We start from the raw sequence: 15,555 nt of genomic DNA on the forward strand, positions 1-15,555 counted from the left end.
AACTAATGAACCAACCAACCAACAAAATACAGTACATCCTCACTATAATGAATCCCTGGGGATCCAAGCCATTTGTTCGTTAAATCCAGGGGGTCATTACAGCAAAAGAGCCCTGCTGACGGGGGCAGAGGCTGACATTTTGAACCCCATGGCCATAGTGGAGGCTGACAGCTCTTCTGGCCCTGAGTTGCTAGTGGGGGCAGAGAGCTCCTCTGGCCTCGAGGCCGGAGCAGGTGCAGAATTTTTACTCCCCACCCTGAAAAAAGGAGAAGAGCCAGAGACCCCATGTGTAACTTTGATATGGTAACTGATTATATGTGGAAAGTGCTCTGATACCATAGCGATGGATGACAGTAAAAAAGCCTCAGATGGATCAACAGATCAAAGATAGAGGGGTATGTATGGAGATGGATGGATAGCTAGACCTGATAAGTTCATGGAGGATAGGTCCATCAATGGCTATTAACCAAGAGGGTCAGGTATGCAACCCTGTGCTCTGGGTGTCCCTAAGCCTCTGACTGCCAGATGCTAGAATTGGACAACACATGAGGGGTCACTCAATAATTGTCCTGTTCTGTTCATTCTGTCTGAATCATCTGATATTGGCCACTGTGTGAAGACAGGGTATTTATATAGGTGTAAATTTATAGTAACTCCATTGACCTGAGTGCAGTTTTTCTAGATATTTACCAGTGTAAATACCTCAGTGTGCATAACGGATTGCACGTTATGTTCTCATGGAGACAATAATGTCAAGAGTTGATTATGTTTATAAAGAAACACAGACTGAGACGATGGTCGTGGGAGAAAGATGGCCATCTTATTTTTTTGGAGAATAGTCTTGACTTAATCATTTTCCACAGGGCAGCTTCCATATACTTTTTCCTCATGCTATAAATGATTGGATTCATCATGGGAGGCACAACAGAATAAAAAGAGTCACCATGAGATCCAGACCTGAGATTGAGCTGGAGGTGGGTTTAATATAGGCAAATCTAGCAATGCAAACAAACACGGAGACCACAATGATGTGAGGGAGGCAGCTGGAGAAGGCTTTATGCTGGCCCCGCTCAGAGGGGATTCTCAGCAATTTTTGAAGATCAGAACATAAGACACAATTATAAAAACAAAGTAGCTTAAGGCAAAGTACACACTAAAGGCAATAGTTCCAGTTTCTCTGAGATATGAGTCATAGCAAGCAAGTTTGAGGAGCTGGGGGATTTCACAGAAGAACTGCTCCATCTCATTGTCTCCACAGAAGATTATTGCAAATGTGTTCCCAGTGTTACCGAAATATCGGGTCCACCTAGCTGAGAGCCAATAACAGCCAGACAGGGATAAGGAAGAGTTGCTTTATTCTGCAGAAGAAAGGAGAGCTTTGCACCTTAGTACAAAAACTCTGTCTTACACACATTTTACAGATCCTTTATACACATTCAGACAAAGGTCCTTGCAGTGTTAACACTTGATTGGTGGTTGTCAGACCCGTGCTTTTGCTATCTGGTCAGTGAAAACCGGCTTGGGACCAGCTCCAACTACCGTAAGGCCTTGAAGGGAAGACAGTTGAAAAGTTCAGGCTACTGTGTACTTGAAGTGTCTGCTTCCCCCTAATGGCCCTGGTTGACATAAAGGCTGCTCTGTTAAGGGGGGGTCACTAGTAACTTTCACAGTCCCCCCTTCGGGCCTGACAAATTCAAAAATTGTCAGGCCCGTTATGCAATTTGCGATCAAGCTGGAGGGACAGATACTGGGTTTTCTTATGGACAGCAGAGCTTTTGATCATAGCATTACACAGGCATTTGGCACATTGTATCATTGTCCAAATAACACATAGAAAGAAAAGAATCCATTTAACAATTGTTTGAAAGAGCCCCGTAAACCATGACCCAAGGTCTGGAAGGAGGTCCTCAAAACTAAAGGTGTGATCAAGAGATACAGCATGGAAAACAACAGCAGCATTCTGTTTATACATAGGTCATTCTGATATCTTGTTTTGCTCACTAATGTAGACTCTTAGTCTACATTCCATATTATCTACACAAGGTCGCAACAACTTCTCACACAGTTCTTTCCCACTTGCCTCACACATTCCTCGCTTCTACAAATCTCGCATTATTAGGGTTACAGTTAGCCTGACTCTTGCTAACAAACTGTCATGCATTGCATCCCCTTCCTGTCAGTTCTTTCTCTGCTTCCACAACCCCCCCCTTTTGTATACTAGTACAACAAACATTTTCAAATCTCTATTTGCATTAAGTCTTGGAATTCAGATTTTACTTCAGATGCTTCAACCTAAAGGGTTTTGATTGGATGTAATGACAATGCATGATGAGCATGAACATGAAAGGTATTACTATTATTACGTCTTTTACAACAATAACATAATCCTAAGCTAACTAATAACAATACAAGCAATAACATTCCCATAGCAATACTATAATGGGGTTGTTGTACAGCCTTAGTCATAAAGCACAATACATCATACTTAGTACATAAAATAGACACTCTATAAGCAGTATGAAAGGCATACTTTTCAACTTGATATATATTTTGAAGCATGTGAATTTGCCCTTGTACTTCAGAGATTTTCTGAATCTCTGGTAACAGTGAAAACAAATTCTGAAATCTATCAGATACTAAACTAGTCCAATTAAAGGGTATCTGGAACTTAAGGGCTACTTGAAAAACTCTATCTGCAGGCCAGTAAATGATATGGTTGCCTGCAGTGGTAGTGAGATTAAAATGTATGTCTTGCGATATGGCGTCATTAACATACACACAGCTATCATTAGCTTGGAAGAGTAAGTGTCCTGTCAGGGTAGTTCCTTGTCCCCTACCCTCCCAGCAAACGTAGTCATGAAGAGTAACAACTTCTCCTGGCTTCAGTTTACGGATACACTGAAGCTGTGGGGGTTCTAATGACCAAAATGTCCATTGACTCCCTAATCCCATCCAAATGTCAGATGTAATCCCAGGAGCACTGACTAAAAATCGATTGGGCATACCAGGAGGTCTAATTTCCCAGATGTCTCAGTGAATTACCCAATCCCACATGCATCCTCCCCATGGACCCGGCAGGATTCGGTATGTGGGAGCCCACACCCCCCCCAACCGGTCCATATGCTTGGAAGGAGCACTGAGAATGTCTGCACTTCCACCCAGAAAGTCTCCAAGTATGTCTCCATGGCCACAGATCAGATGGTACTCCTGATGTGTCTGTAAGGGCAGTGGGCCAAGCCTGATGCTCTAGATCATTCCGAATGGCCATTAGCTGGTCATTCAGGAAATCCTGAATTTCTGAACATGCTAGATCCCACTGCAATGCCTTCCCAGCCTCAGTGATATTCAATACCATCTCTGTCAGCAACTTCTGGGTCATAGAACTAAGGGCGGAGATAACATGTAACTCACCAATTCCAGCCTGTACCTGGGTTAGCTGTGCCCCAATTTCTCATCATGTTCTTGGTTCTTAAAAATATTCCAAACTGCTGCTGCACTTTTGGCCCCATCCCATAGGGATCCGGTCAAGTCACTTTTCTTTCTAGAGGAAATAACCCAAACCCTCTGTTGTGCTAATCTAATGGCAGCCCCCTGTGAGCAATTTGGGTATGTAGTGGTGATCTGGAAACTGAATAAGGGTAATGAAAATTTAACAGTCCCTAGTGTAGTGTTAATCACAGTTCATTGATATCCTAATACATTTCTTTTTGGTGTAGTACTATACCACATTCCCAAGCATGGGTCCCACAAGTTTCTTCCTGCCAGTGTATAATTCTTTGTTTCTTCACCAGGGTCAGTTCTTAATGTCTCTTGTAGTCAGGAATCCCTGGACTTTGGTGGTTCCAATGAAGCAAGTGTTCCTTCTTCTCTTTTCCTGAAACAGTGTGGTTTAGCATCATACAGGGGAGAGGTTACTAGCACATCACCCTGTAATGGTTTTGCTTCTTCTAGAAAAATCCAGAGGCACAGTAGGTCTGTCAGTGGACAAGGGAGAGGTTACTAGCACTTCACCTTGTCTTTTTTCCTTTTTCCTGCTGTCCAGAAGGCACAGCAGAGCTAGAAGGAGAAATAGGCTTATCAGTCGAAGAGTCCTCCCGAGGTGGAGGGGTCTTTTTACAGTGAGAAGCATGGGTCCAGGCGGGTAGTCCTTGGCACTTCACAGCGGTGTTGGTGGTTAACAGCACTTGGAAAGGGCCTTTCCAGTGGGGAGCCAAAGCAGTCTTTTGTTGATGAACTTTACATAGACTCAGTCTCCTTGTTTCAATCAATGGCAGGGCTGCTAGGGTCTTTGGGTAGCACTTCTTTTATCTGTGAGAAAAGAAACCTAACACATTTCATTAATGCCTGGCAGTGTTTTACAGATCTCATAGTTGCTTGGGCACATTCAGCCCCCCCTTTTCTTGGCTATCAGCCAAGTCTTAGCTGTGGGCAGTGTCCTTGGATGGGCCAGCATCTTATCTTTGCACTGAGCTTGCTGGCTATTTTTTTTTTCCAGTTAACTCGTTCTGTTCTTTTTCCTGCTTCCCTTCTTGGCTTCTTTTAACCTACAAAGGAAACTTCCACTCTTCACTCATACACCTTCTCCCAAAAATGAACACATACACAATTGCCATTATACAGTACATTAGTCTTATTACTCAATGTATGCCATGTACACCCTTCCAGTAAAATAACTTTATTACAGAGCTTTGGAGCAACAAACCAGGACAAGCACACCCACCTTTGAGGAGTCCACTCGGTACAACCTCTGGTGTCCAATAGCTTTCCTCCCTCCCCAGCCCTCTGGCTAGAAATCTGAGGTAGCCAGAAGGATCCCATGGGCAATATGGGGAGTGGGTTAACCTTCCATGTCCTTGCTTCCAAAGACTGTCGGTATGCAAATTTTAACAACAATTTTTCAATTAAAAAATCTGGCCAATGAAGTTTCTTTTTCTTACTTAAGCAAATATATCAGATTTTAGTATATCACATTTTCCTGATTTATCCAAACACTTTGTATTCCAAGTTGAATAAAACAAGTATCTGCTTTTTGATTTAACCCTTCTATTTAAATTTGAGCTAGACTGTCCTATGAAAATATTAAATTCAACAATTCTGGCCACAAGACAAACATCACAAGACAGGACAAAGAACACAAAAATAATTCCTATTGTACCAGTAAATGCATGGTACATAGAATGCTATTCAGCTGGCATCCGTTTTCTCTGATGATCTGAAAGACAAAAGAACAGAGGTCTACCCCTTCTGGGCAGTCAGTCATTGCTTAAAATATTTCCTTTATATACACACATACTCTTGTTGATTTTAGGCAAAACAGAGGAATTACCCCATATTTCCTTTATTTGTTTCATAGGCAGCCCAGGTTTCAGTGGCTTCTACCTTATTAGTTAGAAAATTGCATTAATACAGATGCTTTCTGGCTTGCTTCCAGATCCAAAGCTATCCACAGCTTAAAAATTCTTACGTAAAAAGGGACACAATTAACTTTCCCAGACTTTTGATTGCCTTTTACTTCTAACTCCTGCTTTCAAACACCCAGTGATCTGGAAGAGACAACACAACCTATATTGGTAGGTTTGCATTTCTTTTACCTCTGCTACAATATACACTGCACATGTTCTGGGGAAAATGCACATCCTATCCACAATTCAATTTCTACAACACTAGCCACATCAATTTCTACACAAGGTGTAACTATTTCTTTTTAAACACCGGGTAAAGACCATTTACTTAACATATAATCTAAAGGGCTATCCTCAGAGGGTTTTACCAGAGACCCACCCATCTGCCTGCTGACACTCTTAAAATAGAATTACACAGAGAACAGAGGGAATTATGGTCTAAACAGAGACCCACCTATCTGCCTGCTGACACTCTAACAGAGAATTACACAGAGAACAGAAGGAATTATGGTCTAATAGGATCCTATTACAGGAATTTCTACCAATACACACCTAACACCCAATGTATAAGACAGAAATTCATAAACCGGTTAACCAGACCAGAACCAGATAGTGTCTCCTTATCCTATTAGGACTCACCTTATCGGAGCACGAACCCCGGGGGCCGCGGTGAAGCAGAGAAAAGGGGCGAAACACCCCGTTGGCGCCGTTCCCAGTTCGCCGCAGCCGTCCGGAGTCCAATGTCCGAGCTAGGAGGGTCCCATCTGGGGTCGCCAGAAACTGTTACCGAAATATCGGGTCCACCTAGCTGAGAGCCAATAACAGCCAGACAGGGATAAGGAAGAGTTGCTTTATTCTGCAGAAGAAAGGAGAGCTTTGCACCTTAGTACAAAAACTCTGTCTTACACACATTTTACAGATCCTTTATACACATTCAGACAAAGGTCCTTGCAGTGTTAACACTTGATTGGTGGTTGTCAGACCCGTGCTTTTGCTATCTGGTCAGTGAAAACCGGCTTGGGACCAGCTCCAACTACCGTAAGGCCTTGAAGGGAAGACAGTTGAAAAGTTCAGGCTACTGTGTACTTGAAGTGTCTGCTTCCCCCTAATGGCCCTGGTTGACATAAAGGCTGCTCTGTTAAGGGGGGGTCACTAGTAACTTTCACACCAGTGTGCAGTGCAGAGTTGAGAACCCCACTGATCGAGATACTGACTGCCATTTGGTCACAAGCTCTCATGTTCATCATTGACTTGTAGTGCAGTGGTTGGCACATGGCGATGTACCGTTAGTACGCCATGATGGTCAGTAAGCGAAGCTCAGCTGTAGTGAAGAAAAGGAAGAGAAAGACTTGGGCGATGCATCCGTAATACGAAATGGCCCTGGTGCTCATGAGGGAATTTTTTTGACCCAGCAGGTACAAGGTGTAGGGCTGGTAAGTAACAACGTCTGGAGTGTAATATGTAATTTGAATCTATGAATGTATAAAAGTCATGGTGGGGGCATCTTTGTATCGGCCAAGGGCACAGGATCCTATTTTGTTGACTGAGCCTTTACCTTGTCATGGGCATACATGTGTTAGTGCCCCTGTGACCTGTTGAACAGGGCGCTAGTACCGTGCTTTGCTGACAATAAACCTGGTTGAGCACCTTTGCCACTGAACTGAGCCTGTGATCTCTCTTTATGAACAACATTGACATCTGCTGAATCTGCCAGCATTATTGCACACCAGATATGGTGCTAGAGTAGGAGTTCTGGGTTCTGTTCCTCTTGATCTCCTCCAAGTCCACCTGTCCTCCATATCAGGATAGATAGGCAAAACTCACAGTGGAGGAAATTCTGATCTCAAGATGAATCCAAAGTCTTCATCTTTACTCTGGTGCTACTGAGATCCATGTCTAACCCAACCAGAGTCTTGCTTGATTAAATACTGATAAGTAACTCAAAATTTGGCTCCTAAATAGGCTTGTTCAGCAATTTATAACTATAGATCAATACATCAGCTGCAGATATTCCAAACCCAATTGTCTTCTGTGACGTACCTTAGAGAAAGGCAAAAATGCTACCCAGAAATAAGGACCTGGAGCCAATACAAGGTATGAATATTCCTATCATTCACAACGTGCATCTGACCCCAAAACATCTCTACGGTGGTAAGAAAAATAAGCCACCACACTGCTTTGGCTTCACTCTAAGAGAAGGCAGGCCCTGTGCAGATGTTGCAAAGCTGCCACTTTTCCACCAAAGATAGGTAATAATAATATTGGGTGTGTTCCGAGGGCAATATAAATAAAAACTCTCATGTAGGAGAAATGAAAGCATCCCTAAACATTCCTCAAATGTCACAGTGATGGATATAATTCAGACCTCTGTCCATTTTGCTGAATATGTAATTGTTGTGTTAATTTTTCCATAACCAACCTCCCATATTGTTTTGAAGCATTCCTCCATGGTTGGACTATATTTCTTTTCCCATTGAGGGGTTACTAATAGCTGAGCAGTTACTAGCAGATCAGAGGTAAATTTTTCATTTCCTTTTGTGTGACCATTTCCACCAGGAAGCCCCCAGAGGATCACCCAAAGGTTATTAGATAATAAATATCCATAATTGGGTCATTTTGCTACAGATTGCTTCCAATACTCTCTAATGACGGGACATGCCCAATGCATCAAATCTCCTCCTTCACCACAATTATTCTAATATTTATCCCCATTTAGTCTGTATATATATTTTTAACCTGGCTGTGTGAGGTACCATTGAAACAGTATTTTTAATAAAAAACTCTTGTATTATGCTACAGACTGAGGTTGCTGGTCCTCTTTTCCAGATCAAACCCCATTCCTCAGCATTCCTGTTTTTTTAACTGTTCCTCATAGGTAAGGTTATCTAAACCTTTGATTATTTTTGTTGGTCTCCTGTGAACTGTCTCCAATCTGTCCACATCTACCTTAAGGTGTGGCACCCGAAGCCGGAAACAATACTCCAGCTGAGGCCTCACCAGTGCCAAGTAGAGCGGGACAATTACATCCCGTGTCTTACATACGACACTCTTTTTAATACACCCCAAATGATATCAACCTTTTTTGCAACTACATCACATTGTTGACTCATATTCAATTTGTGATCCACTCTAGCCCCGAGATCCTTTTCAGCAATGCCACCACCTAGCTAGTGATTCCCCAGTTTGTAATTGTATATTTGATTTTTCCTTGGTAAGAGAAGAACTTTGCACTTATCTTTATTGAATTTCCTCTTGTTGATTTTAGACCAATTCTCCAATTTGTCAAGGTCATTTTGAATTCTCATCCTGTCCGCCAAAGTGTTTGCAACCCCTCCCAGCTTGGTGTCATCTACAAGTTTTATAAACATATTCTCTTCTCCTTTATACAAGCCATAAATAAAAATATTGAATAATGGCCTTAAAAATACTACCAGAAAAGAGTTGCAGGTTTTGATCATAAAACTATGCGTGGAGATTTTCACCTAGGGGACTGGGATGCCCAATTCCTATTAAAATTAATTGGAATTTTGGTGGCCAAATATCTATGGGCAATCTTGAAAATCCCATCACTGATCATGTTGGCCCCACCATGAACACAAAATATCCTACATCACCAAGAGAGAGGTGGTGTTGTGTTACTCTGAGGTGTTGCCTATTTCAGCATTCTACCATTTTGTGAGGTTTTTGGAGAAACTTTATTCCCAGTTTTGGGGGAGTTCAAATTCGATTTACAGAGTCCAAGGCCAGAAGGGACCATAGTGACTGTCTAGTCTGACCTCCTCTATAACCCAGCCCAGAGAACATCCCCAAGATAATACCTAGAGAAGATCCTTTAGAAAAACATCCAATCCTGATTTGAAAGTTGTCAATGATGGAATCTACAAAATAATCAATTAATAACAAACTAAGCGAGATATTCAAAGTGGATTAATGGAGCTGGGCACTCCTCTCCTGTAGAAAGCCAATGAGATTTAGACACACAAATCCAGTATGTTCCTTTGAATATTTCAGCCTATCTGGATAAAGAGAGCATGCAGTTACTTTGTAGTAGATAAACTCTATGAGGGGTAGAAACTCACATTCCTCACGCCATAGAGCATTCACTAGCTGATGATGATGAGACTCTGCCATGGGCAGGTTATTTGAGAATTGTCCTCTATAGGGCCTCTTAGACTTTCCTCTGAATCAGGTGGTACTGGCCACTGTCAGGGACAGAATACAGGACTGGATGATCCATATGTCTTACCCAGTTAGACAGTTCCTATGACAAGCAGAATATTGCACCCAAGTCAACTCAAATGCATTTAATTTAGTTTAATTACTCATTATTAAAGCTGGTCAACAATAAAAAATATATTTTTGTGGGAAATGTCATTTTTTTTTGTTTTCATAGAAACATCCCATAATATTGCTTTTGGATGAGGGGTGGGCAAAAAAATAAAACTTGACCCTGAAAAGTGTTTGGTTTTCAATAACCTTCTCTAGTAAAAATGCAAGTTTATGGTAAATATTTTCTAGATTTGAAAAAAGATTTCTGATATTGAAAACTTTTCCCCCAAAATTACTCTGAAATGTTGCCTAATTCAGCTAAAATCTTACAGAATTAATTTTAATAGATCTGGTCGAAAACCGGGGGAGAGGATCAGAATCCTCTTACTCCCTTAAAACAATTCAAACTTTCTTTAAATAATTCATAGAAATTGAGATTTTTTTTAAATCTACCATTTTGTAAGGTTTTTAGAGAATTTTTTCTTCAATTTTGGTGGAGTTGGAATTAGATTAATAGATTCCAAGGCCAGAAGGGGCCATAGTGACTGTCTAGTCTGGCTTCCTGTATAACCCAGCCCAGAGAACATCCCCTAGAGCAGATCCTTTAGAAAAACATCCAGTCTTGATTTGAAAGTTGTCAGTGATGGAATCTACAAAATAAGTAATTAATAATAAACTAAGTGAGACATTCAAAGGGGATTAATGGAGCTGGGTACTCCTCTCCTGTTGAAAGCCAATGGGATTTAGACACACAAATCCAGTAGGTTCCTTTGAATATTCCAGTTTATCTGGATAATGAGAGCATACAGTTACTTTGTAATAGATAAAACAATATGAATGGTAGAAACTCACCTTCCTCACGCCATAGCCCATTCACTAGCTGATGATGATGAGACTCCACCAAGGGCAGGTCATTCAGGAATTCTCCTCTATAGCACCTTGTAGACTTTCCTCTGAATCAGGTGGTACTGGCCACTGTCAGGGACAGAATACTGGACTGGATGGTCCAAATGTCTGACCCAGTTAGACAGTTCCTATGATAAGCAGATGTTGTCAAATAAAATTGCGGTGAATGTTGCACCCACATCAACCCATGTGCATTTAATTTAGTTTTAATTACTCAGTATTAAAACTGGTCAAAAATGAAAATTATATTTTTGTGGGAAATGTCATTGTTTTGTTTTCATACAAACATACTATAATATTGATTTTGGATGGGGGGTGGGCAAAAAAATGAAACTGGAGACTGAAAAGTGTTTGGTTTTCAATAACTTTCTCTAGTACCATGCCACTTTATCGTAAATATGTTCTAGTTTTGGGAAAAGATTTCTGATTTTGAAAACTTTCCCCAATAACCTGAATAAATATACAAAAAAGTTTTCCATCTCCAGGTTTTTATAAAAACAGAACCAAAAACAGCTTCCCCCCACGAACAAACAAAAACCTATAGAAAAATGAGTTCTAAATGATTTTTTTCCACACCAAAATTATTTTCAAGAACAAGCAATTTTTCTTAAAAAAGCTGTTTTGACAGGAAGATATTTTTGAGCATCTCCACTAATTATGAATTATCCTCCAAGTTGTAATTATTAACCTCATTGGATGGATGACAAACTGAGGAATGGAGTGGTGAAGTGACTGAACAAAGTCGGGGGAATAGTTGGGATCAGATGTCAGGACACCTTGACCCTTAGCTTTTTAATAATTAAGTAATTATCTGATAGTTGCACCTGATATGAAAGGCCCATTTTATTAGGTAATACAGACTCCACCCCAAGGTGCTTACAGTAGAAAAGACAGGCAAAGGGTTGGAAGGAAAAGACAGCCCAAGGAATGACTTTCCCAAGGTAACACAGCAGGTCAGTGGCAGGGCTAGGAATTGATGCCAGATGACTGGAGTACAGTCCTGTGTGCCCTTACTGTTTGCCTCACAATCTTTCCTCTAGACCCTGCTGCCTCATTGTAATTGTGATTATCTTAGGCTAGGTCTACACTACCCGCCTGAATCGGCGGGTAGAAATTTACCTCTGGGGGATCGATTTATCGCGTCTCATCGGGACGCGACAATCGATCCCCGAATCGACGCTCTTACTCCACCAGCGGAGGTGGGAGTAAGCGCCATCGACGGGAAGCCGCAGAGGTCGATTTTGCCGCCGTCCCTACAGAGGGGCAAGTCGGCTGCAATACGTCGAATTCAGCTACGCTATTCGCGTAGCTGAATTTGCGTATCTTAAATCTACCCCTCCCTCCCGTAGTGAAGACCTGCCCTTAGTTTCTGGAAACTCTTCAGGGAAGTAGAGGGGAAGAGAAATTAACTGTTACTTTTGGGCTGTTGAGGGCTCCAGGGAGTGAGTCCCACAATCCTGTAGAAAACAGACATGGATAAATCACCTTCCCGCAGCACCAAAGTTTTTGAAACACAGCTCATCTGCAGAGAGCACAGATCTCAGTGTATTTCCAGCAGCTCAGCCTCAGTGTGATGGGGGAACGGCCTCTCATAGTACAATGATAGGGGCATTAGATAGAGAGATAGATAGAGCGGTGTGCATGGGGCTAGAGAGAGAGGGGTAACCAATTGCAGTATGTAGCAGGAGGAGAAAAGCCATCTCAGTCTGGGAGGATTCCACACAGACCAGCACCGTAAGTTTGCTCTTGCAATGAAATATATTTGGGAGTTACAGAGTGGCTCTTTAATAACAAAATTGCAAATGACAATATATATTTTTTGTCAGAGTTTCACTCTTAGCTCAATTTGGGCATGGGAAACTGAAGTAGTCCAGTTACCTTAGGAAAGAGAGAGCAGAATATATGTGCCTCAGTTTCCTTCTATTGGGAGTGGGGGTATTGATCAAATTGACACACATATTTTTTAGAATGGATTGAGGAGTTTACATTAAAATTGTCCAAAAATTGTGACAAACACTATCAGCTCTTTGTTACTTTTCTCTCTATATACATTAGCTTGCTGTTATTGCTTACTGTCTTTACTTTCCTCTCTCAATTAATTTGTTTTTACTGCTCTGTCTATCTGTTAGTGTTAGTTCTGTGTTTCTCTCTCACTATCTGTATCTGTCCTTTTCTTACTTGTGTCTCCCTGTTAGTTTGTTGTTACATCTATCTATCTATCTATCTATCTATCTATCTATCTATCTATCTATCTATCTATCTACATCAGGTTGTGTCTAGTTCTCAGTTTATTGTTACTCCTGTCTTTTAGGCGTTGAGTCTAGTGGATTAGAGTAACGGGGACTTGGAGTGAGGCCTTCTGGGTTCTATCTCCAGCTCTGGGAAGTGGGTGGGGTTTAGTGCAGTGGCGGGTAAACTTTTTGGCCTAAGGGCCACATCGGGTTTCGTAAATCATATGGAGGGCCCAGCCCGCACCTCCTATCTGCCCCCCCGGACTTCTGCTCCATCCAACCCCCCCTGTTCACTGATGGCCCCCCCGGAACCCCTGCCCTATCCAACCACTCCTTCTCCCTGTCCCCTGACTGCTCCTGGAACCCCTGCCCCTGACTGCCCCCTGCCGCCCCATCCAACCCCCCCTCCTTCCTGACTGCCCCCATGGGATCCCTGTCCCCACTCAATCCCCTGTTTCCCTCCCAAGGATCCCACCCCCTATCCACACCCCCAAGCCTGGGCTGTATTCCTCACTCGAGTTCACTGTGTTATTATGTCTGGCTGGGTTCAGTCACCTCCATGCTGGATGCTGCTCCCGTTTAGAACAGTATAAATTGGGAGTAATTCCATGGCATGCAGTGAAATTACCCCACATTCACAGCAGTTCCCCTGACAGCAGAATATATCCAGCCAGACCCCTGATTCCCCTCAGTAAACTGAGGATAGTAACATTTATACACTGTTATCCAGAGTTCTCCCACGTCTGGGTGACAGAGGTATACAAATACCTAAAAGCAATTGTTTCTATTTCTCCTCTCCATCACCCTTGTGTAAATTAGGAATAACTGCACTGGAGTGCATTGAGATCATTCTACTTTCTCTCACCCCAGTGTAAATCAAAAGTAACTCTATTGGAGTCAGTGGGACTGTTTTCTCTATCCTCATTCCCCATCCTCTTTCCCATATTACACCAATACTCACAAGTTAAGGGTCTGACACAAGGAAATTAAGGTGGTTTTCACAAAAGGAGAGTTATTTCACTGATCTAATCCTGGCCCTTGCTCTTGTAACCCTCCCGAAACCATCATGTGATGTCCTGAGAAAGAAAACGTCCAACCGAACCACTGTGACCGAGTTCCTTCTCCTCGGATTCCCTGATGTTCAGGAGCTGCAGATTTTGCATTTTGTGGGGTTTCTAGTGATTTACCTGGCAGCCCTGGTGGAGAATCTTCTTAACTTCATGGCTATAGCCTTCGACCACCGCCTTCACACCCCCATGTACTTCTTCCTGATGAATCTCTCCATCCTAGACCTTGGCTCCGTCTCTGTCATTGTCCCCAAATCCATGGCCAACTCCCTGTTGAACACCAGGTCCATTTCCTATGCTGGATGTGTTGCCCACGTCTTTTTCCTCCTCTTCTTGTTGGGAGCAGATTTTTCCCGTCTCACCATAATGGCATATGACCGATATGTCGCCATCTGCCAACCACTGCACTATTAGAAAATAATGAGCAGCAGAGCTTGTGTGGAAATGGCAGCTGGTGCCTGGATCAGTGGTATTCTCTACTCTGTGCTACATACCAGGAACACGTTTGCATTGAGCTTCTGTGGAGGCAACATGGTGTATCAGTTCTTCTGTGAGATCCCCCATCTACTCAAGCTCGCCTGCTCTGACTCATATCTCAGTGAAGTTGGGTTTCTTGTATTTAGTGTGTGTTTAGTCTTAGGCAGCTTTGTTTTTATCATTGTGTCCTATGTTCAGATCTTCTAATCAGTGCTCAGAATCCCCTCTGAGCAGGGCCGGCATAAAGTCTTCTCCACCTGCCTTCCTCACCTAACTGTGGTCTCCTTGTTTGTTGCACTGCCATCTTTGCCTACCTGAAACCCACCTCCAGCTCCCCATCTGTTCTGGATCTTGTGGTGGCAGTTCTCTATTCCGTATTGCCACCAATCATGAATCCAATTATCTACAGCATGAGGAACAAGGAGATGAAAGCTGCCCTGAGGAGACTGACTGAATGTAGGTAATTCACCAAGAATTAATTTTCTGTCTTTCTCTAATAAAAGTTGGCTTACTTAGTGTACATCTTAACTACCCGCCGGATCAGCGGGTAGCGATCGATCTATTGAGGATCGATTTATCGTGTCTAGTGTAGACGTGATAAAATTGATCCCCGATCGCTCTGCCGTGGACTCCGGAACTCCACCGCAGCAAGAGGCGGAAGTGGAGTTGATGGGGGAGCAGCAGCGGTCGACTCACCACCGTCCTCACGGGCAGGTGAATTGACCTAAAATCGCCGACTTCAGCTATACGCTATTCGCGTAGCTGAAGTTGTGTATCTTAGGTCGACACCCCCCCCCACCACCACCCCTATAGTGTAGACCTAGCCTTAGTATCTGTTCATTAATGTCAGTTATTTCCATGACCACACAGCTTGAACACAAACAGGTCTGATTCTGGGAACATCCCATAATATTGCTTTTGGATGAGGGTGGGCAAAGAAATGAAACTGGAGTCTGAAAAGTGTTTGGTTGTCAATAATCTTCTCTAGTAAAAATGCAAGTTTATGGTAAACATTTTATAGATTTGGGAAAAGATTTCTGATATTGAAAACTTTCCCATCCAAACCTGAAAAAATATACAAAAATGTTTTCCATTTCCAGGTTTTCATAATACCGTAAACGACTTCCCCCAATCATCACCACTCATTATGAATTATCCTCCAAGTAACTATTATTCCCATTGGACAGATGACAAACTGAGGAA

General features: G+C 42.4%; 1 pseudogene; it reads left to right on the forward strand.

Annotated features, from left to right (window-relative positions):
* Positions 1-14,028: 14,028 nt before the first annotated feature.
* On the forward strand, positions 14,029-14,816 carry LOC135974520 (olfactory receptor 14A16-like; annotated as a pseudogene).
* Positions 14,817-15,555: the final 739 nt, after the last annotated feature.

The sequence above is a fragment of the Chrysemys picta genome, chromosome 12, assembly GCF_011386835.1.
Source record: "Chrysemys picta bellii isolate R12L10 chromosome 12, ASM1138683v2, whole genome shotgun sequence".
Classification (NCBI taxonomy): Eukaryota; Metazoa; Chordata; order Testudines; family Emydidae; genus Chrysemys; species Chrysemys picta.